The 26,780-nt window shown below is 38.6% G+C and overlaps 1 protein-coding gene and 1 pseudogene across 12 annotated transcripts in view; one reads left to right on the plus strand and one right to left on the minus strand.

Moving 5' to 3' along the window:
* Positions 1-23,262, minus strand: part of nrxn2a (neurexin 2a) — a 182,094-nt gene extending 158,832 nt beyond the window's left edge. For 3 of the 12 annotated variants that reach the window (XM_081615826.1, XM_081615822.1, XM_081615825.1), the window contains exon 1: positions 14,949-15,605. The gene's annotated coding sequence lies outside the window, so the exon portion shown is untranslated. Of the gene's footprint in view, positions 1-14,683; positions 14,703-14,899; positions 15,606-23,243 lie in introns of those variants that run through there. The other 9 variants (XM_081615824.1, XM_081615815.1, XM_081615817.1 and 6 more) reach the window with 8 other exon arrangements.
* Positions 23,263-24,012: 750 nt separating this feature from the next.
* LOC103475681 (piwi-like protein 1 pseudogene) lies at positions 24,013-25,476 on the plus strand (annotated as a pseudogene).
* Positions 25,477-26,780: the final 1,304 nt, after the last annotated feature.

A 26,780-nucleotide genomic window follows, 5' to 3' on the forward strand; every position in this document is an offset into this window, starting at 1 on the left:
CAATTTTGATGTCTAAATCTGATGGTTTTACCAGAAGGTAACCACATTTGCTGATGAATTAAAATTTTTTTAAAAACTGTGTTAATAACTCTAACCTAAAAGAAAGCAGATGAAGAATGAGACAAAAAAAGGCATATGGCTGCTAAAATAAATTTTAAAAAACACAGCGGGATTCTTGTCAGTATTAAATATTTTAGAAACATCGATTTATATAAAAGCTTTAATAGAAAAATATTAACATATGACTTTTAAGTATAATGGAGCATTCAGACCGGCCCTCTGAACTTTAGTCAGCTTTAATCTAACGCAAGTTAATTTGCCTAGAAAGTCTGGGTCGTTTGGGAAGGTGTGACCAAACTGATGGTTGACCAAAACAGTGAATTCTGGTTCGCCTAAAAACCTAGGTCTTGGTTTAAGTGGTGTTGTTCGAATGCATATGTGAATGCCAAGCGGACCAGAGACTACCCCACAAGACGGAAGCAGACTTTAGCCCATGGCACTCTGGGTAAATGCAATCAAAAGAAATGAGTGTATGGCGTTGATTGGAGAAATGCCTCGTGGTCTGTTGCTAAATACAAAAGAGAAATTCTACAACCATTATAATCTGGCGTCACGCCACCGTTTACATTTTGTGAAGAAGGAAATTGTGTTGTTCATAGGTGTTTGTTGAGTGCTTTCTGCCGCTGGTCCTTGGTGTAGCGCCACCACAGGTGAGAAGGTAAACAGGTTGCTCAAAGCGTTTGGTTTGTAACAGTGTGAATGTGAACCACGCCAGCTGAGAATGTAGCAAATGTTGCAATTTTGGTCCCCATCTAACAGAGTAGCAAACTATCAGATGTGAAAACACCCCAAGTCTTTAAGTATGTAAATTTATCAAGAATTACAACAGCATTTAGCAACAGTTTGATATCAATACTTGAGCAGAACGAAGTCCTCATAGGTCGCTCCCATCTGTCAGCATAGTAACACTGCTGATCAGTTACTTAATATCTCAGACACCACAAGAGAAAAATGTTCTCCCCTTAAAATGTGTCAAGATAATCTGCAAGAACAGAATGATGTCATTTTGTTCTTACATCCCTTGGAGACAGAACAAAATTCTCTGTTCTTTCAGAATATATTCAGGGCTTTTGAAGTAAAAAATGAACTTCAAGTTACCCAAGAAGTGTGTCTCTCATAAGAAATAAGACAATGACAATGAAAGTGGAAAGGTTCAATTTGGAGCTATAGATGTCTATCCACAAATTAAAACTTAAAAATTACACTCTTCTCAATCAGTAGCATAATCTTTTTTTTTGGTATAGCTTTTTGCATAAAGTTATCTGGAGCTTGAATGATTTATAGTTGGAAATGAGTTTCAGTTCTTTGTCATGACCTTAATCTTAGGTGATCCAGCACTAAGAGTAAGCCAAAACTTTACTACTAGTTTAAATCAGAAGAAACATGCTGGTAAACTTAATAGATTACTTTAAATCAAAATCTGAATGCCTATGAATAATTTAGGGCTTGACTGAATTTAGCCAATCAATGTCAAAACATCATAAATGATTCTGATATTCTGTTAATACACAGTAATCTTCCACCTTTCCTAAAGTTTCGAGAAAAGCTTCTCGCCTGAGACGGATCTGAGAAATAAATCCAAGCTGCCTTCAAACAACAGAAGGTAAGGAGCTGCATTAGTGAGGGTGTTATGTTCCGGTGAGACGCATGGAAATGAAAATGTGAACCGAGACTGTTTTCACTGCCAACATGTTAGCGCCCCTCCATGTCAAACTGTCACAGGATGGGTGTTCACACACCTTTGGTTTGTATCCGATTTCGGTGTACTATGTGACCTTTGAATTTTAAATGAATGTGAATTTTACGGGAATATTACAGGCTCAAATCTTCACATATATGCAAATATCACTTTTGGAACTGTCAGAAAGGCCGTGGCATGACTTTGGCTGGATCGCTGACATCTACTTTCATCAAAATTAGCAAAGTTTATTTAAACTGGTTGCTTTTGGGTGCTATTCTAGCACCCAAAAGCTATTCTAGCAAGTTAATGACCTTTGTTGCCCATTTTAATACATTTTATTAGGCATCTGTTACACTGTGAAAATAATTATATAGTATGTTCTGAGCAAACGGAAGGAAAGGTGGATGTGTGGCAACGGTGGAGGTGTGCTTCAAATCTCTAAGGATCACAATGACTGTATCTGGATGTTGTGGTTGTAGCCTGGCAACAACCGAGCCGGTGACATCATTTAGAGCGTCACCAAATAATATAGGTGGATTCTGTCAGTGGATAATATGGACAGAAGCTTACAGCTAATGGTTCAGTGTCCAGTGCACAGAGACACTCCGTCGCTTGACGTGTACGATTTTGTTTCTCATGTAAGACAGACACTATGTGCTCCAGGCATAAAATGTCTCTGTGCTGCTGCCAGAGGATTTCTTCTGCATATCTCAGAGACAGGTGGGACAACTTAGGCAAGGCTGCGATGGAAAATTCACCACAGTAGTAACAATAGAGTATTTTGAAATGCAATTTTACAAGTCTGACTCAAACTTCTCTGCTCAAACTGATGCACACACATTTGCATTATAAAGCAATTCAGTCTGCTAACTTTTACTGCCTTATCTTCTATTCAAGCAATGCTACTTAAGGCCAGGGAAATGAAATCCTGTCTTTGAAATGTGACAGAAATAAACTATTCTCTTGTTGAAATGGGTTAAACAAAGCTTCAGTCTTGCCGCCACCACTACGCTTCATTTCAGGCCGGGGCTCTTTTGATGATGTGCAAGTGTAGGTTTGTGCCAAACGTAGTTTGATCGCACTATATTCAATTTTCACACATGCTTACAGAGACTTTGCCATGACTGGATGTTTTTTATTATTAAGTCTTCTGTCCAGTCATATGCAGTGCACACAGCCAGCACTTTAAACATAAACGTAGCAACACCAGCGACCAGTTTTCTTCTCGTATTTCCACAAATTTTAAAGGGGCGTGTTAAATGGATGGTGTTTAGAGATGTAAATAAGAAAATGTCAGTAAAAGTTAATTATCGCCACTGACCTTTAAACAAGACTCTAGTGTAAATGATGGTGGATGTGTATTCAATCTTATTTAACATGTGCAGTTACAAAGTCAGCATTCTGTTGTCTGAAGAACATTTCCAGGATTAAAGTCTAATGTCCCAGCAAGATCTAGAGAAAGTCGTCTGCGTGTTTATCTTTAGTTAAATTGATTACTGCAACAGTGTCCTCACAGGTCTGCCAAAAATAAATTAAAAAATCAATTGCACATCAGCAACAGATTCAGAATGCTGTTGCTCGTGTTCTCACTAAAACCAGGAAGATGGAGAACCTCATGCTAGTTCTAAAGTCCTTCCACAGGCTCCCTGTAGCTCAGAGAATGGACTTCAAAAATAGTTATGTTAGTTTATAAATCACGTCACAGCTTAGCAGCAAAATACATTAAACATCTGCTGTTGTTGTATCAATCTTCCGAACCTCTCAGGTCTTCTGGTTCTGGTCTGCTCTGCATCCCCAGAACCAGAGCCAAGCATGGAGAAGCAGCATTCAGCTTCTATGCACCACAAATCTGGAACAAACTTCCAGAAAACTGCAAAACAGCCGAAACACTGAGTTCCTTTATATCGAGGCTAAAAACTCACCTTTCTTGAGCTGCTTTTGAACCATAATAAAGGAAACATTGACTAACATATTTGATGTGCATTAATAATCTTCATGACAGCACTCGACTAAAATTAAAATGTAACATTGTTAAATGCTTTAGTTAACATGAATGAGCATATATTTTACATCCTCTACTAATTCTGAACCTCAGAGGACTTAAAATTTCTCTGAAAATACAAATGGTGGTATACCGGATACAACCACTTGTATCCAGTATAGATAAGCTCTTCATATATATGTGCAAAAAAATGAAATGAGACAAGCTCCCCTCCACCACCACATACTGTGACATTACCAGAAGCCATCACCACTGCACCACTTGCTCATGGAGCCATTTATACAGTATACTAGCTACTAATGATGGGAATGTTTGCCCTTGAAATCTCAGTTAATAAGCAGCTATGCCATGACATCCATGATTAGATCATCCAGCGCTGTCACATCTCATCCTGAGGAGGACGCCACCAGACAAAAACCCTGAGCGGAAGCAAAGCGAGGATCCTGCTCGCTGAGCCTTTTCTTTTCACACATGTACACAGACTTGCACACAAACCCACGACTCCTCTTTCCTCTTCGGTGGCTAAGCAAAAGAAAGGCCTAGGTTGATCTTAGGTAACAGCTCCTTTTGCCAGAATCAGAAAGCTCCACTAAGACCCAATGAAAGCTGACATTGATACGGCATAAAGCTCCCTCGCACAGATAGGACACATGAGACAGACACCTTTATAGATGAAGCAGCCGCGGGCAAGGAAAAGACTGACTTTGCAATGCAGCATTAGGCAAGATTTCCGCTGCATACTGTAACAAATTAGTGAGAATCCGCTCCCCATGAGAGATGCCAGAAGACACAGCTTGAATTGAAATAAACGACTGTACCAGTGTTTACCACAGCATCCCCCATTCTGCAGTCTGCTGGTCATCTAAGTGTGACTGGCGCGCCTGAGTGCAGCGTGATGGATGGACAGCCAGACAGCTGCTAAGAATCTTTCGCTTCGCAACCCGCCTGCCACTCACTGATCAACTGCATCCACGTAAATCTGCCCTACGCCCTGTCCTCACATGATAAGAGAGGAGAGAAAAAAAAAAAATTAAAAGCTCACAGGACTCTACCTCTAACGTACCAGTGCAATTTTACAAGACTGCCCAGGTTTCCAACACATTCATTGTGAACTCCTTCACGCCTCCCCATGTGAGAGCCGTGTGGATATTGCCTTGAGAAGATGAATTCCCCTGCTGGTGACAGTAATGCTGGTATGAAAGAGAAAGATCCATTGAGCGATTTGCAACCAAGATTGTGTAAAACCTCTGTGGCCCTACCAGGAGTTTCTGACAACAAATCTGATGCAAGTTCAATCAAAAGATTTCAGCGAACCAAAATGTAGTCTTTTTTTTTTTTTTTCTTAATTCAGAGCCACGGGTTGCTGAGGTGATGCAGATAATACATAATCACGCGCTGTCAGCCAAGGTGAATGTTTAACCTTCCCCATGTCATCATTGTTTTCATCTTTCAAGAAGAAAGAGGCTTATGCGCACGTTTCTTTAAAGCGTGCATTTGAATAATGCAGCAAGTCTTTTCAGTTGTCTGCGTTATACCCAAAACTAAAAGCTTCATATTGTTGTATACCATAAAGAATACAGAAATCTGAATAACAGCCTTGGGAATGTGTGGCTCCTTACAGTTAATTACACTCCGTAATTTGGAACACTTGACTGCAATTTAGCTTTTTACGATCAGATGAACATGCACAATCTCATCATGATTAGAGATGCACCAACAGCAGCATTTTATACTTATAACGCCTTGACCTGTCAATTAAGATTTTGGCAGATTCCAATTTCTCACTGAGGACAAACAGACAGCATAAAATGCACATTTCTTTTCATTTACAAGCTTTCATATTCTCCTGGTTGAGACTCAACCCTTACAACTATCTCTTGAGTAGCGTTTTAAAATATTTCAATGCAAAACCGAACCGGTGTTTCATCAGTTCTTAGTACACAAATGGGCCCGAAGTCAAAATGCCCACATAAACAATCAGGAAGCCGGTACCGTCCCCTTCACGGTTGTTCAAGACTGTTCAGAGATCCAAGTGTGAATGCAAAAAAATTAGATAACACAGTTTAATTTGAAAAAAAAAAAAAAAAAAAGGAAGATCCTGGTGTACTTTTTACCAATTCTGTCAGGATGCTATAGCCACAAGCATCATACCTGCATTGACATTTCTTCACAATATGCCTAATTTCTCTAATACGAGAGGTTTCTGCGCCTTAATTAGCAGCTCCACCCATTTAGTGGAAGAGGAAAACAATATTTATTGTATAAGTTTATCAGCAGCATCTGACAATGTATGTGAGGGGACCTTTACAATGCACAGCAGAGGCTGCCATTTTGTACATAAGTCTTGGTGCAATACACTTTGGATTTCAAACCAAAGTGAAATCCAAGTGAATACCACAAACAATACAGTTTGGGGTATTGTGACCACAAGCTGTGGTCACAATAGAGTTTTGATCCTTAATAACAAATGCTACGACAATACCAACCCACAACTACAACAACATGGTTGTTTTGTGCAAGAGCTTTTACACTTCATCAAAGATCACCGGGGATGCAAACTATTTTCGATGCAGCCCTGGAGACATCTCCGAAACCCTCCAAATACCATCTACCTTCTCGCTTACTTTCCATGCTGTGGTGCATCAATCAAAAAAGACATTACATCGGTACGAAAGGAGAAATATATTTGTACTTTTCAGCTTTACATTATCTGAGAGAATGTTTGAGAATGCTTAAAACAGGGGTGTCCAAAGTCAGTCTAAAAAGGTTAGTATCCTGCAGGTTTTCTCCCTGGTTCAGCACACCTGATTCAAATGATGGCTCGTTAGCAGGCCTCTGCAGAACACCGACATGCTGAGGAGGTAGTAACTACCACCAGGAAGAGAACTAGAACATGCAGGATACCGGCCCTTGAGGACTGACTTTGGACACACCTGACTTGAAACACAGGGGGGAGTTAGTCTGAGCTTTAAGGAGGCATATTATATATATATATATATATATATATATATATATATATATATATATATATATATATATAAATAATATGACCTGCCCTAAAACTGCTAAATGTTTTTTTTTTGTTTTTTTTCTGCAGTTAATCATGACTTAAAACACAAAAGTGCACAGGACAAGCACATTTTTGCTAGGCCTCAAATCATAACTAATTACATTTGAAAAGATTAACTATTTAAGTCATAGATACAAAGGAATCCTCAGCCAATCAGCCAGCGCTGAGAAATACAATCAGTAACAAACAAACTTCATAGCATTTTTTTTCCATTAGCACCTTCTTACATTTCACGCTTTCTGTAACTCATTTTAAATTGTATTTATGTTTAACAGCAATCAAATCAGTCAAGCTGAAGATCATCTGCTTCTGGTAGCCAACTGAACATTTGGTGCATCCTTAATTTTGATATCAGGAAAATCAAGACCATTTCTCCAGAACCAAAAAAAAATACTAATTCAAAGCAATACTATAACTGCATTAGTTTTTATTCTTGCAGACTCAAATCCTTTTCCTTCCAGCAGCAGATTTGGTCCTTGTAGAATTGCTGTTTTTTTGAGCACTCTAACGGCACAACGTATGTCTTGACAAAGTGATGTTGTGTTTTATTTCACTAAGGGCACCGATTATGCTGCCTAGGCACCTTTTGCTTAACAGTGCAGCTTCAGCCTCCTTTTACTCATTCTGTCACAAAGATGGATGGGCTTAAAAATTCCTACATCTGCAATGTAATGCAACACTTTTTGAATGTGCAAAAGATGCCTGAATGGCGCTGAAAGATGAAGCCACTTTGTTTAACTAGAGGGCTGTACGTCTTCAGTGAATAAATATCCCCTTCAATCAGCACTCTCGGAACCCATTACTCTATGATATTTTAGTAAGATTATAGCAGATCACAAAGTTAAAAAGGGTGTAATGAGCACTTACATTACTTTGTTTTTTTTTTTAAACTTTACTGGCCTACAATAGCCTCTTAATCAAGACTGGAGCTGATTGGAGTCTGTGGTGTCAACCTCAGGAGTCCATCAGTTACAAAATTTTGCTGCTCGATGGGGTAGGAGGAAATGTATTTAAGTTAAGCAAAATAGAATAGAGTAAAATTTCCAGGATGAAGGGAAATCAAACTTTAGGTTCCACATGCAACATGTTTCTCACGTTATCCCTACGTAAATTATGTGGCTTATTTAAAAAAACAACAACAACTTCAACCTAACAGCATCTGTGTTATTAAAAGATTATGACAGAAAAAAAAACACGTAACACATATAAATGTCTCTCCATTTTGAGTGCAAGATGTCGGGGAAAAATCTGACCGGGTACATTTTTGTCATGCACATACTTAATGAACAACAGCTGAGCTTTTCAAGAGACATTTTTGTCACCGTGTCTCCCAAGTATGACAGACTCCGCTGACAACCTTTGATGAATCCTAAGTAGCATTGTGCTTACGGAAAATTACAGACCGCCTTTCGTTCCTTTCCACCTACTGTACCACCTGTGGTGAAAATCACAGGCAATTTTACCGTCAATTATTTCACAGATATATGGCAGGACCAATCAGGCTTTTAAAATCAGTAGCTGCTGCATATGCAAATAAGTTATTATTTTTCTTCATGTTTCAAAAGGCCCCTGTTTGGGCCTCAACAGCATGGTTCACTGCTTTTGTCAGACATTCTGGAGGGTACAGGGTGTAAAAAATGATTCAATTAAAAGCATTGTGGTGTTAAAACCTGACTTTTGAGCTTAACTAAGGTGTATCAGATAAACACTTGCATGGGATTGAATTGATCTCAACTGATTGCCAGCTGACATTTTACAGTTTGCGATAAGGAGCTGGTGCAAGGCAGAGGTATGATCAGATGTCACACCAGATGTTGTGTTGATGGAATAAATAAAGGTTTTAACTGAAAACAATATGCTACTCGGTTCCAAAAGAACATAAAAAAAAAGAAAAAATCTGAAAATATTCTGCTTCTGGTTAAACATTGGAAGCAGATGCTAACTTTAGCATTATTAGCAGCTAAACTTTGAATGGCCAGATGAATCTGGGCTGACTGACTGTTTGATCAATGAATCAATCAACCCATTTCAAATTTATAGAGCACTCTTCATACTAAAAGCAACTCAAAGTGCTGTGTAGAACTAAAGATCAACTAAAGATTAAAATATAAAAAGACTGAAAGACAGACATGGATAATTGCACACTAAACAGATTATCTTCATAAATTATCCAAACAAAAATAAGAAGAAAATGGTCATGTCAAAAATATTTATGCTCTTACTGTTAACATCACTTATAGATAAAGAATGTTGGAAGATGTTTGATTTGTCGTATTAGATCTTTTTAACTGACTTCACGCAATGCTTGGCGTCACGTACTCGGCTATTAATCACAGTGACCACAATAGTCACTTTCGTTCCCATTTTGTGGGCAAGCAAAAATATTTGGGAACCATTTTTGAAAACAGTCTTACATTTAGAAAATCTTTATTGTGTTTGTGAAAACAAAATATTTTTGTTCAGCACCAGGGTCACCTTACAGTTGGAAAAGAATAAAAATTGCAATAAGCAAAGCATGGACTGAAATATTAAATATACTCTTTTATACACATTAATTTCTGAAATCTTTACTATATTTATTAAAAAACAACGACAACAAAAATATTACTTAAATCTCATCTTGTCAAGTTCTTGTGAACCAATAGTGTAATGTCATGTACTGTGAGCTGAATGTATTATTATATCCCAAATGGAGCATTAATGGAGAAAACTAAATGCAAAGCATTTGTCTATTCTGAGTGGGAAATGTGCAAAAATGAATAAATAACTAAAATAAAAATGCCTGATGCTGACTTTTAAGCAATAATTATCTTCCAAGTCAGGTGAGTGGGTTGTAAGATATTGCACCTCATGATTGCGAAGTATAGGAGAGCAATATGAAATTTCAAAGCTTTCAAAGGACATGTTTTGCATCAGTAATTTCCACACATTTAATATGCATAAAGGACAAATTTAAAATGAAAGTAGAGGGGGAAAAAACACTGTGACAGGATGATAGGCAGTAAGAAAACCACAACTAGCTCACTGTTAAGTTAGCATCTGTTTCACATTTGCATGTTTCAGTGTTTAATTGGTGTGGACTGCATTTGGTCAGCTTAAGTTCAAAATCAAAAACAACTAGGTTTTTCAGACCTGAACTGGATATTTCAACTTTGCAGACAGATTCTTTAAAATAGACATGAAACCTTTAGTCCATTTATAAAAACACAGAAGGAAGCATTTTAGGTAGTTTTTGATACAAGAGGAGCACCCTAGATTAGATAGGTGCAAAAAATACACAAGCCAACTTTGGGCTCTACTATATATTCAACACAAATGTTTGTGAAAAAAAATTGGGTTCTTTGTTTCAACAAAAATACTCATCATCTCATGTTTTCTCAAGTCCAATTTCATGCATCTTCTTTACATGTTTTGTCTCATAAGTTAGACGTTTTATTATACGTCTAGTGCAAGGTAAGGCAAAGTGCATATTTTATTCTGCCTGGGAAAAGTTTTTTTTTTTTTTTTTTTATCCTGCCCTGTTTTAACTACTACTACAAAAAAAATCTGTTTACTAGTTCTCAGCAGCATCTGACACGCTTCCAGTCAGTTGAGTGGGCTGTAGCATATATAGCATTTTGAGGCGTAGGAGAGGGGAAAAAAAACAAAAAAAAAACATTCAAAGTTCTGAAAGGACTTGTTTTGTATCTGTAATTACCACATGCACCTAACATGCATAATGAACGGTTTAAAATGATATAGTTACAATTACAGTGAAATACTTTGTGGCATAACGCTCCAGTTTTCCCAGGAAAGAGGGCAGGGGGTCCGTGCCCTGTGATTTTCGGCTGTGCATAACAATGTTTTAAATCCTTGTTTCTACCCTTTGAAACAAGTGGCACAATGACCCAGATTATAATTTAACCAACACTATGCTGCTGGTGTCACAACTCTAACTATACAGCCCTCTGGCTATATGACTTGTACTGGGTAAAAGATTTCTATTTTATTTCTACTATTTGTTCCATTCTGTGGTGCAAAGTTCATTAGAAAATAGCGCACAAATGATGAAATAACTCGAGCTCCCCGAAGGTGTAGAGAGACAAAGATCTCAACAGTGACCTTTGTTTTTTTTTGTCTTCATCATCCAGGGACATAATCCCTGTTTGGCTCTGCAGCTGGCATGCAACTGAGTCACGCGTCAGCCCTGATTAGAAGCAACAGTGGTCCGCGGGCCCCGTTCCTCTGCCAGAGCCAGGAGTGGAAAAGGCCAGGGCCACCACTTTCAGTCTGTGGGTATGACCTTGATGGGGTATGATAAAGAGGAAGCGACACGATTTGCAATGCCACACAATATCTGTAACCTTCCGCTTCCCCAGAATGCATGTTGAAGCCATTGAGCTGTGACACACATGTATGAAAAACGCACAAACATCCACGCACACCACGTCAACTTTGCCCTCTTGTTATTTCAAGCAGTCTCCTTGGTCAAGTCACCCATCTCTCGCTGCGTTCTAGCTGGTGCTTTATGTTATTTCTTGATTTTGCATTTCTGTTTCATTCCAATAGACAACAAATACCTTCAGGAGAAAAAAGGCTCAACCAAATAAAAGTGAAGTTATGTGATCTGCCACATTCTAATAGCTTTGGGAAAAAAATATATTACAAAATTATTATTAAAAAAAAATGATTCCAATGACTTGGTGTTAGATAAGTCGCTGTGATGGCGGCAGCGACACAATTTCCCTCTTTCTTAAACGCCCAACCCTTCCCAAACTCTCACATTTTATTGGAGGCAGTAATGAAAGCAGATGCCTTGTGAGTCAGATCATAGCCACACAAGTGTGGAAAGTGTGGCCCTGAAAGCTCCTCCCCCTCCAAAAAATAGCAACTGAGTAATGGGAGAAATCCTGGCTCTAACACATTGAGTAAAAGCGAAGCTGAAATTTGATTTAAAAATCTGAATTGTAGTACTAAGCTGTAAGATTGCTCAATCCATTAAGAATCTGAATGCAACTAAAGCTTAGTTCACCAAAGTCTTTAACTATGATCTTAGCAATTCCTCATTTTGAATGAGTATAACCCACGACTTCCTTTTTTTTCCCATGCAGTTTTTGTTTAGGAAAACAAACAACATATTTTAGACCAGCATTATTCAAGTATGTCCGCTACAGCTTTTGGGATTTAAAAGTGTGAAGGGGAAAAAAAAGTGCTGTCTTGAGACGAGGCGGTGGCAGATTGCATGGTAAAGTGGCTACACATGTGGGTCACATATTGGAGGTCCCTCAGCCTTTTCTTTCTTTGCAAAATCATTTATTTTGGTCATTCTACTCAATGAAACCTGAGGTCCTTGCACTACTAAAACGCCATGATATTTCTCATCAAAGCGAGACGAAGTCTGTCTCCAAAAGCGCAATCTAGTGGTTGCTGTTGGGATGTGACCTTATCTAGTGAGGTAAGTGTAAGCTACTATTATGAACATGATATGAATGTCAGTACTTTAAGCTTGACCCCAGTAACCAGTAGGCCTGGGCAGGTAGGACAATCTAATGGTACGGTAACGTTGACCAAAGATGTGTAAAACGATTTTATAGTTATGTAAAACAGAAAACTAGCAATTATTCCTGCTACTGCTGAAATAGTAAAACATATTGGTTGCAATATTATAATATTTATCATTGTTTTGAAGCTTAGGCACAATGATACTCTATACTTTTCACCACTGGAAAAAGTATGCAGCATCTAAAAATATTTCCAGAAGATCGACTTTGCCTTATGTGTCTGAAAAGCATCAGGGTGTCAGCTGACCATCAATGCGCAGCAACAGGTGGGGCAGCACTGAAAAATGTATTAACTGTTTAAAACTTTGTTGAACCTTGACAAACCTCTTGTGTTTATGGTGGGATATATTGTATTTATGTATTTATTATTTTTTTGTAAGCTAGGACGTAGTTCTTGAGTTTACTTGTTGCCAGAATCGACTAAAAAAATTATTCCGTTTGGGACAAAAGCACTCATTACTTTCTGGCAATGGGTCAGGTAGCATTTGGGTGCACAGTATAGAAACATTGAAAGACTTATAGACAAGACACAAATGATTTGTAAGCACTGTGAGACTACAGTGTGTGCAAAGCCATCAGCCACTAATGACGCAATGTTTCCCATCTGCTTCGGAGATTCCTATGGGTGCTAAATTAAAGGTCCATTACACAGTTTGTATAGGATTAAATTGATCTTAACTGTTTCTGATTTGATTTGGAGTCAACAATTTAGGGATGTAACCAGATGTTGTTATATTGACTCGGTAGAAAAAGAAACTGCATTGTGCTGACCGACAACTCTATTTTCCAAAGGCACTGAAGGAGAGTCCAACAGAAAAATACAGCTTACATGTACACAATAGAAGTATACAGCGACTGGATAACTATGAGCTGCTAACTATCCTAAAGTTAGCATCTGCTTTAGAGCTGATCTTTGCATTTGCACTTTTTTGAAGACTATATTTAATCATCTCTAGTTGAAAATCGAAAATACTTGAACTGAAAAAACTAAAAGTGGGTAATTCTACACTGCAGAGATTTAAGTTTGACATCAATTAAATATTTGCTCTATTTGTCAAAACACAAAAAGGAGCATTTTCAATATCCAACCTAGATTAGAGATTCTTCAAACACTATGAGATTACTCTATTTGTATAAATAATATATAAAGTAAGGATTTTTTTTTTTTTTTACCAGTAATACTATTGCTTAATAATATCTTTAAAAAAAAAGCTTGTTGTGTTCTTGTGAACCCAACTTCGTTTATTGCCTAATGTCCCGAGCTGGATGTTTTGTTCCGACTTGACGAAGACAAGTAACAGTATGCATCAGATCACAGGTGGAGCTGAATTTGCAAAGCAAATTGGTTTGCAGGAGGTGCAAGGAGGGCAACCACACTCCTTTTGAGAAGAGCGGCAGCAGCCCCCTTGGGCACCTCCCCTCAGTTTCTGGATAAATTAATCTAATTATTAAGGGGGAAACATCAAGCTGTGATCAGAGTCACTACTGTTCTATAAAAAAAAATATTCAAGACACAAAAGATACACAAAGTAAAAACAAACACCAGCGAGGAGGAAAGTCACATCCAAACAGTGCACCATGACAATTTGTGCCTTCCCATAAACAATAGGTGGTGATTAAATAAGCTGTTTCCCTCTGCTCAGTCACAATAATCTAGTTATAATGTGCGGGGTTGTAAATTAGAACCGAGAATTAAATAAAGCAAATGTATTTCGAAGAAGATAGAGAACAAGCTGTAATTTGAACCACAAGCAACCTCCTAAAATGCAAACCACACAATTTGATTTTTGCAACCATAAACGCTGGAAGGAATAGCAACTTTTCTCAAATGTTATCATATTTAGAGCTGAACTGGCTGCAACTGTTCCACCCTGCTCCCTCTCTCATTCCTTCTGTTTTTATTTTATTTAAAGTAGCTGGTCCTCTGGCACATAGCACAAAATCCCCCTCAATAATAAATGGGCTACCTCGAGCATTTTACAGACAAGGGCCCTGCCTGCTGCATGACTCAAAGACCACCTCAACTTCACTTTTTTTCCTTTTTTTCCCCCTCCTCCTCCCCATAAAATATTTAGCATCTTCACCAGTCAGCCTGGTACGTGGGATCTGTTGAAATCATGCCAGTTTTCTGTATGCATTCAAAGGAAAAGCCCCCACAGTATGTGGTGCATGTACAGCCCAACCACGGGGCATGTCTTCCGGCACGCAATTAGGCGACCTCATCCGCAAAACCGTGCTGGGATTTTGAAGCCATACCTCTGTCCTCTTCCACCCAGCTGAGCTGACTGGAAATATATGCAAACATCTGACAGAAATCAGATCACCTTTACCTGCATAGAGACTGAGATCTCCAAAAGACACACCGAAGAAGAAGTAAATGAGAAGCCCCCGAATTGAAACAGAAAACAAATCACTGACATAGGAGAAAGAAAGAAAGAAGGAAAAAAAAAGAAGCACAGCCTCGCAGCTTTAAACACAAATACACGGCGTGTATAACGTGGCTTTCCGCTGCCGCATGCTTTAAAAAAAAAAAAAGAAGCAATTACCTCCGTCCGTAAGGTCGTTTGTGTGTAGGAGGTGCGCGGTGTCATTTACCTGTGCATCATCCAGCGATCCGACACATGGATACAGAAGGGAGGGTTGGATTATTCCAGCAAGACAACAGAAAAAAAAACACACACACACAAAAAAAAAAACCCGGAAAGCACAATGGAGAGAGAGAGAGAGAGAGAGAGAGAGAAAGATGAAGAGAGAAGGAAACGGGGAGGAAAAGTCCGAAAATTTCAGCAGAGATGAATGCGGCAGATGAATCCGCGAACCCCGTTTTCAGAAAGAATCTCCCTTATCTTTAGATGTTGCTGTGTAGATGAAAGCAGACAGGCAGGGAAGCCCAGCAGAGCTGCTCTGTGCAGACAAAGATGCTTTCTCTCCTCCGCCGCACTGAGGGCAGCAGCAGCAGCAGCAGCAGAGCCGTCATCCCCCTCTCCCCCGACACTTGATGGTAATAGTTTAGTAGGTAGCTTATAAGGTTGAGGGCGCGGTCAACTGCTGTTGACCAATCCTGCACCCCCATCAAAACTACAACATCAACGTTGCCATGGAGGATTAAACTGCGTATAAATATACCACGCGGGATCGTAACCCCTAGCTGCTTTGTGAGCGGGTGTATTTTAATTTGCCATGATCAGGTATCATGATACAGGAGGCATCTCATGTTTCCCGTTTCCTCTCCCTCCATCAGCCCCCCACGTCCTCCTCTCATCCTGCTAAAGTGCCCTTGAGCAAGGTGCAAGCCACGACTCACCACTTTTTACTCACTTATTGCCTTTTTTGGGTGGATAACTTTTTATCCCTCCATTAAACAGGCGAAAGCTAACATTTAACTGCTTCCGGTTAGAATACTATTAAAAAAAACTAGAAGCATCTGTATTTCAGCTGGTAACACACTAGACATTATTGATGAACACAAACGTCTCTTTTTAATTCATGTACATTTTTAGTAAGCCTAATGTCACTTTATTCATTACATATGATTGGGAGAATTTTCTTACCCAACTTTCAACTATCACGCAGCTAATTTGTGCTGAAGTTTAGGAATCTGAAGGTAACAATAATTCATTTTACCAGTCACTTTGCATAATGCAGGAGCTCCACAAGCAACAGACGCCTCAGCATGAGAGCTGGATCACTGAAGCCTCACCTTAACTCTTGTATCTGTGATTCATGTCCTCAGGGCAAAAAGAAAAAAAAAAAGTCACCCTGTTTTCTCCAAATTCTTTTGTCCTCAAGAGATTTGACTTGTCCATGTAGGTAGGTGCAAATTGCAGTTCATTCTCAATTTTAGTTGGTTTCTTTTTAAGATTTTATATGCTAAAATAAATGACATTTCTTTCATAGTCAAATGGTAAAACTCAATCCTGGCAGTGATCCGGGTTTAAAGTCCATACATTTGTTAAACAAAATTTCAACCATATTTTGCCTCTTTACAAGCGTCAGATTCTGTTTTGCGTGCACTTGGGGGTCTGCACTCTCTAGATGAAATTTCAGCCATTTTCATACTCTGCTGATTTTTATCTGGTTTCAATTGGCTTACCATGACATAACAATGAAAACCTTTTTATCTCACATTAAACTCAATAGATCCCCATGCAGTTCCTACAACAGCAGCCTGCCTAATTGGGAATTTCACTCAGGAAAATCCTTATGACTCAAGGGAAATTTATTTGTTGCGAATGATTTTATTTTCAACAGATCAGCATCAATTACATTCATTTCCTATCAGTCACTCTAATTTACGCTGCTCGCTGACAAATGCATACAAAGTTCTTCAGTCGTCATTGGATCTTGCCTTTCACATTATATGCAGGGATGACATGAGGAATGTGAGGTTTAGAAAAATAAATATTTCCGACATTAACTTCACCAGGGACCAGGCTCTTAGACTCAAAGTAAGCAACAGAATTATAATGGATGCATGTCTAACCCAAGCAATTTCATCCACATTTTTGGATGATTACAAACTCTGTCCTTCTCTCCCTCCACATGGTTTTCAGAACTGCACAGCAGGTTCCAGGTCTACTCTGAGGTTTCCCTCTCAGTGGGACATTCTGGGAAAACCTCCTAAGGGAGACGGCTAAGAGGTAAACTGAATTGATGCCTAAACTGCCTGTACTGACGCGATGCACTAGAGCAGCGTCTGTACTTCAACCCATCGATATATATTAGTAAACATGGACCACTATTACTTTTGCAATATATAATCAATGTCTCAACCTTCCCCCAGATATCAGAGCTCTTTGTGTGTTGAAAGTAATGGATTGAAAATACCAACGGAAACACATTATTTGCAAAATGAAGAGATGAAACCCTGACGTTTCAAAGCGGGACATACTCAGATGTCCCGCTTTGAAACGTAGCAGGACGAACTGTGGAACATCTTACTCCACAGTACCTTCCACAGAATGCCTCCAGGTCCACACTTGTCAGCCCTCTGTGGACCTTACAACCCAACTCCTATGAACCTCTCAGCAAGTCCAAGGATAAAAATCTTACATTCATGTGTTTTTCTTCGGCAGACATTAAAAGTTCTACATAAATAAATTACAATTCAAACAGACAAGAAAGTTAAAAGTCCTCATACAAATACATGCTAACACAATCCTGAAACTGTAAAGTGCAAATTATTAAAAGGTAATCAGAAATTAAAACAACTTTACATTACACTGGTGTCATTGCTGTGACAGAACTGTAACTATGAAGGCAAAGAAACAGAATCACATGCATGGGCATTTATATAGGGTACAATTAGAGAGAAGTGTTTATTGAAATATGCCTAACGGTCAAGCAAAAAAAAAAAAAAAAAAAAAAAATCACATATAGATTAACTGAGGAAATAATCATGTAGTGAAAAATTACCAGTATGGAATCTAGTGAACATTGAAATGCAGTGGTAAGTGATAAAATCTTAAAGACTAATGATACAGTAAGTATAACATTTGATGAATAAAGTAGAAATTCAATTACTGAAGTGTTAACAGAAGTACAATACAATAGCAGTGCATAAATATAGACTTTAATAGTTGAGAGCCATAGACACCAAGTTAGAAATTATGAATTTCTAGCTTATGAAAACATGAATTGATAATAAATTATTCCCTTCAGCTAAAAGCCAAGCTGAATCCTGTTTTATAGCAATTTTATAATCCTACTTGTTGGTCTGGGGGAGTAAAAAAAAAGGTTTGGGCCATTCTCTGCATTTCTGTGTAGATGAAACATTCTGAAAACAGTGACAACCAACAAAAAAAATTAATTACAAATAAAATAAAAACTTTCTTTTGCTTTTAAAAATATGCACATTTTTAATCAAAATAAAATTTACTGTATTACTATTAAGTACAAAAAAATTCTTGCCACACAGGCAAATTAAAAGAAACCAATATATATGCCTACAAATGTCCTCTTTTCATTGAATTGATTTTTTCCCCTTGAACCTTCACTTTAGCACATTTGTTATACACAGACAATCCACATCAACAGTATTTATAAACACAGGTCAAAAAACTGTGTGCATGAATCATAAATTAAAGAGACTTAAATAGCAGTTTTGGATTCACAAGTAATATAGCTTTGCTTTATTAGAGTGAAGACAGCAAAGTGATGAGAAGGTGCTTGCTTTAAAACAAGAGTAGAAGGGAGAAAAGAGAAGGGAAAGAAAGACAAAGTTAGTCGAGCTGACAGCAGCTCTCAACAATGGTTAGTCCATCAAAATAACTTGTTTCAGTGACAGCTTTGTGTCGTTTTCAGAGGTTAACCCCGAGATGCTCTGCCGGCAAAGCCAAAATGTTAAGCAAGCACTTCAAAAAATAGCTTTTTCTTTGTTGTTTTTTTAAAGAGCTAATTTTTTTCAAATTTTTTAAGACATTTAAATTGTCTGTTTTAATTTGTAGAGTCCTTTGCGGTTAAATTGTACTCTATGAAGGTGCACGCTGTCCTTTCTAGCACTTCATTTTCATCTCAGCTTTTCATGTTGAAAAGCATCAACATGAAAATGTTGATGCTTTTCCATTTTGGGCTTAGACTCAAAAGGTTACAGCTATCAGGGAACCAGATGGAACGCTAAAAGCATTTGTTTTTGCTATGAGAAATTTTAAGCACGTCAATGTTTTTGAAAAGTCAAATTTCATATCGTGTGCCTTGCACCAGCTCTGTCTGGGAGTGTAGACTATTTGACATATCAGTGACAGTTGACTCAGATGAGCAAACCTCTAAAAGCCTGTTCCAGAGAGCCGAGGTACGTCGAAGACTTTACTTCCGGATAAAAGTCAAAGCAATCTTGAATCTGAGGGCGATATATAAATAATAAATGCTCAAAAATCTTAGATTTGCTTGATAAACAATTCAGTCCAAGTGAGGAAGTAAGTAGCACTTACTAGTAATGTCTGAGTAGACGCCACAATAAAACCAAATTTAGGTATGCAGCTTGGGCTAAGCATTGCAACTGAAACCATTTGTTTGCTACGTAGATTAAAAAATATACATAAACCCCGCTAACTGTAGATACATTTCCTTTAACTAGTTGCAGACATATACAGTATGTCTGGGATCATTGTGGTTCTGGAAACCTCAGTAGGTGGGCTCATAGGGAATAGCAGCCGAATAAAAACCCTCACCTGGAACTATTCAGCTTGTTCATGTGGGCAGCTGCAAATGTCAACGTTTTAGAAAAGAGTTGTTTTAAATGTATGCATTGGTCTCTCAGCAGCCAGGTGAAATGTCCAATTTCCTTTTATTGGGGTTGACAGTTTAGGCCAGAGTGTTGAAGCCTGCCTATAACTGAATGTTCCAATAGGACAATAATCCCAAAACACATAAAAAAAAAAACTGTTTTGTCTGTCACCTTAAAAACAGATTAATTGGATAATTAAAAGCTCCAAATTATTTTTTACAGTCACAACAATGGTGAATGTATGTAAACTTCTGACCAGGATGGTAACTGGTCAGACCCGGTAATGCATTTGGACCCTGTAGAACTGCCTCTTTGTAGAATAGCAACAAAGAGGCAGTTTTGTGGATTATAAATTATAATATGCAAATCTGTTATTGTTTTCAAGCTTTTATGTACTTGTATTAAAAGAGTCAAAAGTCATAACAATACTTTGCCAGAAATATGGTACAGAAAAACCTCAGCAAAGCCCACCAATTGGTTCTGAATAAAAAGAATAGTCTCCACAACACATTTGCCTGTCAGTCACATAGTGGGAAATGTGCGGTGAATTTCAAACAAAGTCCACTTCAGAGGTGTGACCGTTTCAAAGGCCCGTTTGAACGCTCAAACTTCAGAGGTTAGACACCCCTGCATAGTTTCTGGCCTTGTTTAGCACAGAAACCAGAAGTGGTATCAATTTTCTGTCTTCTTATCCTTAGAATGCTAGTTTCAGTCCTGGTGTTCAAAATCTTTCAGATGATAAAGTTGAACTACTTTCTCCAAATGTGTTTCAGTAAAGATTGACAAAGATGTTGAAGTCACTGATTAATATCACAAATAAGTGATCGACAATGCAATGTTGTGCCGCCAAACAACAGGCAAAGATTTAGTTGTAGCATTGAAGTTGAAATGTAGCAAATAGGATAATCAGCACCATAATTCCAGGCCAAGATATTTCTTGCTTACTTCAATACCGACTGCGACGCCACAACCAGCTCAAGAGACAATGAAAAAAGCAAAAGGTGCTTAAGCAGCTTTACTGATCCCAAGCATCTACAGATTTTACCAGTGTAGATCTGCTGCCAGCATTCAGCACTAGACAATATAACAAATACTGTTGTAACCCACCCATGTCTACTTTTCCAAAACTATAGCACTATAATACCATCCAAATTCATTGGCACCTCTATGAGGAAAAAAAAGAAGCTTTTAACTGATCTTATTTTACTGCAGTAGCATAATTTCTGGAAAATCTAGAAAAATACAACCTTCAAGTACTTTCATTAAGAAAAATCCACTTTAATTATATATATATAAATATGTATATATATAAACCAATTGTTGCATCTTAACAATTTAATGTAACTTTACTTTTTATTGTGTATTTTAAGGTACTTGGTAAGTAAATTTCAAAGTCCTGTCCTGAAATATAAATAGGACATGGAAAAGAGGTCCAGTTCTTTTAGCTACCCTTCAAAACAGGAAACACATGAGAACATGCTATTCAGAGACGCCAGATGTACATGACTCAGTTAGAAAATGGCTATGAAAAAAGCAGCTACTTGCCCAGATTTGTCAAAAAAAAAAGTGCCTTGCACTTAATAAAAAAAAAAAAAGATTTTTTTTGTGATAGATGAACACAAAGTAGTGCATAATTGTAAAACGAGGTAGATATGAAGAATGTGCCATATATTTGTTAATCAAGTGAACTCTTTGTGTCTAATAAAAGAAAATATTTGCTCTGGATTGGATTTAGGGATGTGTAAAAAAAATATATATATCATTTAACTTCCACTCCTCAATTACGCACTACTTAGTTTTGGTCTGTCACATAAAATCCCATTAAGATCAATTAAAGTTTGAGGTTGGAAGAAATTACATGTACAAATAATAATACTAATAAGAGCAACAAATGAAATGTTCATTAAAATAGCTTGAAATGTGTCAATCAATGCTGGTAGAACATCCTAGTTAATCTTAAAAGCAAACACAGAGGAGGGAGGTATTAAAAGGCTCTAAAACCTCACCGTTTAGAAAAAATAACTGCTTTTTTGTGCTGCGTGAAATCATGCTGCAATAACAGATGAATCCAGCTTAATGCCTTTCACACATCTTTACCAGGAGTGTAAACATTTGTGGAGGGTGCTGCGGTTGTTTTGGGATCTACACAGTTTTAGGCATTTTATTGTGCCTCGTCACTGTATGTGCTTTATGCTGCTTACTGGCACAAAAGCAGATTTTATTACGGTGCCGTTTAAAAGCAAAAATGTTGTGTAATTGTAACCAAAGCTGCCAAGTAGAATATCAACAATGTAGCAAGGAACAAACTGGACAGAATGGGTGCTTTGCTTTACCACACCATGTCACAGTTGGCTTTAATCACACAGCTGTTGTTCCAGTATTGGAGTATTTTTGAAACCAGTGCTTTCGTTTTGGAACATCTATGTAATTTCTACCTCAAAAACACTTTACCAAACAGATATGTGTGTGCGTATGTGTTTTAGTGCCCTGTCTGGGCCAATTATTGATTTTTGTTCCAATGTAAGACAGAGTGAAGCTCTGCAGCCTCGTCGAGGAAATAGGGGTGCTTATCTGCGGTGCAGAGAGCTACTTTTTGCAATAAAATATTGAAAGGCCCATATTAGGAGAAAGCCCTCAGGACCTAAGTAAAGCACGCACGTTATTGAGCATTCTATCTGGGATTCAGCCGCAGAACAAGAACAAAGAACACTCAGACAACAGCTTACAAGACTTTTGTGGCTTCTATAGTCGAGACTGAACTCTAAACAGATAGCTTACTGATATGAGGGGCGAGGTGCAAGAAAACAAGGAAGCGGAGACGCCAGAGGTGACTGCCTAATGACCTAAAAGCATCGAATAATAAACGCATAACAGGTCGATTGTTGATCTCATGATGGTTGTTGCATCAGTATTGCTTGTCAAAATATGAAATATCATGGAGAAAGTCAGAAAATCGATAATTACTTTCACTGACAGTATTTTGTCACTTCAGTGAGACAATCCCAGGTGTGAATGAAACAATTAGTGACTGCTGCATTCAGCTTGGCAGCCACATTTTCAAGGTCTTTCATAAATCTTGCCTGTCATTCATTCCCAAATCACTCTCTATGACAAGTTACTTTTCCAGTGAGCACACTTTTCAAAGCAAAAAGGTATATGTATTTTTATTCTGAAAATGATTCTAAATACAAAAGAAATATATAGGTAATCGTTATAAGAGGTGAAAGAAATATTTTGACCGTAAAGAGCGTACGTTCTAGTTCCATGTCAAATTAATTTAGAATAAGAGATCATTTTTCATTTTTGTAAAATTACATTTTATAAAAAGAAGATTGTAATATTGCTGTCAATGAGACTCTGATTGGAATGTGGCACAGAAAAAGAAATGTAGGCAACTTGTAAGTGAAGTTGCAGAATCGGACGTCTATGGTGAGAATGTTTTTGAAAAATTTTTCATCTACTTGGGTCTGGGATCTCATGATTCTTATTAAATGACTATTGATGAAACAACAGTAACACAATATTGGATAATACTGTAGTCCACATGCTGGTTTCTTGTTTCGTTTTGTTAATAAATCATCCTTAACCACACTCTCAGATTTGTCGTTTTTGCATTTTTGACCTCTACAATATTAAATTATGACAAAGTTGAAAATAATTCCTACCTGGAGAGAGAAATCCATCCTTTTGATGTTGGGAATCATGGCTCCAAACTCCAAGGATTTGACCCTCTTCTGCTTCACACGGAGTTGTTAACTGCTCCAGTTCATCCTGGAGGTAATGGTCTGAAGATGCTTAGAACACCACAAACACAATCAATGACAAAGAGCAGCTGTGAGGAAATCCAATTCACACTGGGAACAGTTCAACTTCGTGCAAAGTATGTAGACAATTGTCACTTTGGTCTCACAAGGCTGGATACTCCTTAAAACCCCACACTAGAGCAGAGCAGAACACCGCCGGGCAAAGGAAAGAACATCTGCAGCGGTGTCTATTAATCATCTAAAAAAATAAAAAACAAAACCAACAGATGAAACTGACAAAGCAAAAAAAAAAAAAAAACTGTCCTATGAGTTTGTGGCTTCTAAAACCTTCTCTGGAAATCAAAATTGAAATAAAGCTATGTTCACACAGCAGTCTGAATTACCCAAATCCGACGTATTTATTTTTTTTGCCTTAAATGCGACCTGTATCTGACCTTTTTATGACAGTTTAAATAACATCGATGGGATGTTTTTGAATGCAACGCAGGCCACTACATCCCATACGTATAGATCTTTTCAAACATGACCAGAATCTGGCCAGATCTCATTCATCCCATCCGACCTAAACTTCATTGATACTCGACAAACGTCACTATTCTGAGCGCAAGCTGGGGAAAAAAGAACAACCACCGATAATGGACGATAATGATTAAGTTGTTCATTTGCTGGCTCAGATCAGACAACTTCAAAATCGTAAGATATACTTCACCATTAGCAAACTTCTGAACCTGATGGGCAGAGTCCTTGGAGGAGAGAGGATTTTCCAAGGACCAAGATCCTATGATTACAACCCCCAATCAGCTGACTGGTCCAGAGAGATGCGTGGGATACCTGTGATAAGTGCTCCCCCACTGGACAACTGGCTCTTGTTCCAGTCTCGCTGCAACAGCAACGAAGCGCAGTCCCTCTTGCAAACTCTGCACAAAGTCTCCGGGCCCATCGGCATCCGGATGCAAAGGTCTATAATAATTGAGTTTGAAGACAATCAACTGTCTCTCCTCAAAGCTCTGTAGCACAACGTGGGACAACAGACTCAAATGGTGGTGGTTGTCCTTCCCAACAGCAACAAGGACAAGTACAACAGCATTCAGAAGTATCTTTGTTTGGACTGTCCGACTCCCAGTCAGTGTGTGGTGGCCTGTACCCTCAGCCGACCTCAGGCACTCATAACTGTGGCAACCAAGATCGCCCTGCAGATGGCCTGCAAAATGGGAGGAGAGCTGTGGAGTGTGGAGATCCCTCTCAAACAGCTGATGATTGTGGGCATTGACTGCTACCATGACACGTCTGCTGGGAAGCGGTCCATTGGCGCTCTGGTGGCAAGCCTCAACCCGACCATGAACAGATGGTACTCAAAGTGTGTCCTGTAGCACAAAGGTCAGGAAATAATGGATGGACTGAAAATGGCCCTGAAAGACTACCTGAAATTCAATAATTGCCTGCCATCTCGCATCATTGTGTACCGGGACGGAGTAGGAGATGACCAGTTGCAAAGTGTCGTCAACTACGAGGTGGCTCAGATGATGGACTCGATCAAGGAGTCCATCATCTGACTATGAGCCCAAGCTAAGTGTGGTGGTGGTCAAGAAGTGCATCAGCAGCAGGTTTTTCACCATAATCGGCGACAAGTTCACCAACCCACCACCGGGTACCGTCATTGACACGGAGGTCACCCGTCCAGAGTGGTACGACTTCTACATCGTGAGCCAGTCTGTCAGATCGGGAAGCGTTTCACCCACTCACTACAACGTCGTCTACGACACCAGCGGACTGAAGCCTGACCACATGCAGCGGCTCACGTACAAGCTCTGGCACATGTACTACAACTGGCAGGGAATCATCCGTGTTCCTGCTCCCTGCCAGTACGGCCATAAGCTGGCTTTCCTGGTTGGGCAGAGCATTCACAAGCAGCCCAACGTCAAGCTTGACGACTGCCTTTTCTATCTTTAAAGGACCGTTGTTGTTGTTTTGTCACCCATTCAAGTTTCCTATAAGAGTGTGTTATTTTGTTAAGAGAAAAGCAGTTTGTATGTGGTCCTGCATATTGTTATGTGTAATTAAGTTACACGGTTGTTGTTTTTTTTGTGTGTGTGTATCTGTGTTTAAACAAAACTGTCAAGAGAAACTGCTAGAATAGTACAGTTAAGAATTACGTTGGTTGTTAATAAATGTTCAGACATTTAAAAAAAAAAAAAAAAAAGTTTACCTCCGCGAACCAGTTAGCATAACACAGAGCACGCTCTCTGCTGCGCATGCGGGACACTAGGTCGTTTGCAGTTCACGCGAGAGTCGCATGTTTGTAATTTGTGAACAACAAAAAAGAACAAACAAAATCTGATTTCACACAAATAAAAAATAAAAAATCGGAATTGAGTATTAAGGTCTGCAGTGTGAACGTTAGTCTAAAACTAAGTAGATGTATTAGGAATGTAAATCAACCAGTCCAAATAAACCTCTGGAGCACTGATGAAGAGCTCTGGTTCAGTAAATTTTCAAATGTGAATTTTCCCAAGGTTTAAATTTTGCCGATGCTCAGGAAACACTCCCTCAAATTTGAAAGCTTTTTTCAGTACAGTTATGTTTTGATTTTTTGATAAGAACAATGTAGCGAAGAAGCTTTGGCATAATATACACAGCGGTACTTTAATAGGAATAGAACTGAAAAGCTTATTGTGAAGAATTTGTGCAGCAAGGAAATCCAAATATGGGAGAGACAAAAACAACAGCTCTCAGAGCACACACGGGAGCAACAAGGGGCAGGAAGAAAACAGAAAAAAATCAGCAGCGAAGGTGATTATTGAGAGGTGATTACTGGCGTAAAAACAGTGAGTCTGAGTAACTCTAGGAACAGTTGATAAAAATTATAGGGCAGCATTAACACAGGTACTAATAAAACTGTGTCATAGGAAAACTTTGCTTACTCACACCACTTAAGGTTTCTGAAATATTCCTGAGCACACACCTTCACGTTGCATGTTCAGAGATGGCATTCTGCATACCTTAGTTATAATGAGTAGCAATTTGAGTTACGGTTGCTATTCTATCATCTTGAACCAGACTGTTCATTCTTCTCTGAACACTTACATCAAGCAGGTGCTTTTATCTGCACAATTTGTTTTTCAGGTCATTCTCTGTAAACGTGAGCTGGTTGCGTGTTAAATGCCAGCAGATCAGCAGCTCCTGTAATACCCACAGCTGCTGTTCTGGGACCAAACAACCCAGCCACATCCAAAGACACCTAAATCCTGTTTCTTCCCTTTCTGACGCTATGTTTAAACTTCGGCAAGTTGTCTTCACCATGTGTAGACGCTTAAATACAATTACTTGCTACCATGCTAAGTGGATAGTTTGTTATGTGTTAACAAGCAGCTGAACAGGTGCACCTATAAAGTGGCTGGTGAATGAATGCAAACACTTCAGGGAAACATGGGGGAATAT

Source organism: Poecilia reticulata, chromosome 14 (genome assembly GCF_904066995.2).
Source record: "Poecilia reticulata chromosome 14, P_reticulata-male-v2, whole genome shotgun sequence".
Classification (NCBI taxonomy): domain Eukaryota; kingdom Metazoa; phylum Chordata; class Actinopteri; order Cyprinodontiformes; family Poeciliidae; genus Poecilia; species Poecilia reticulata.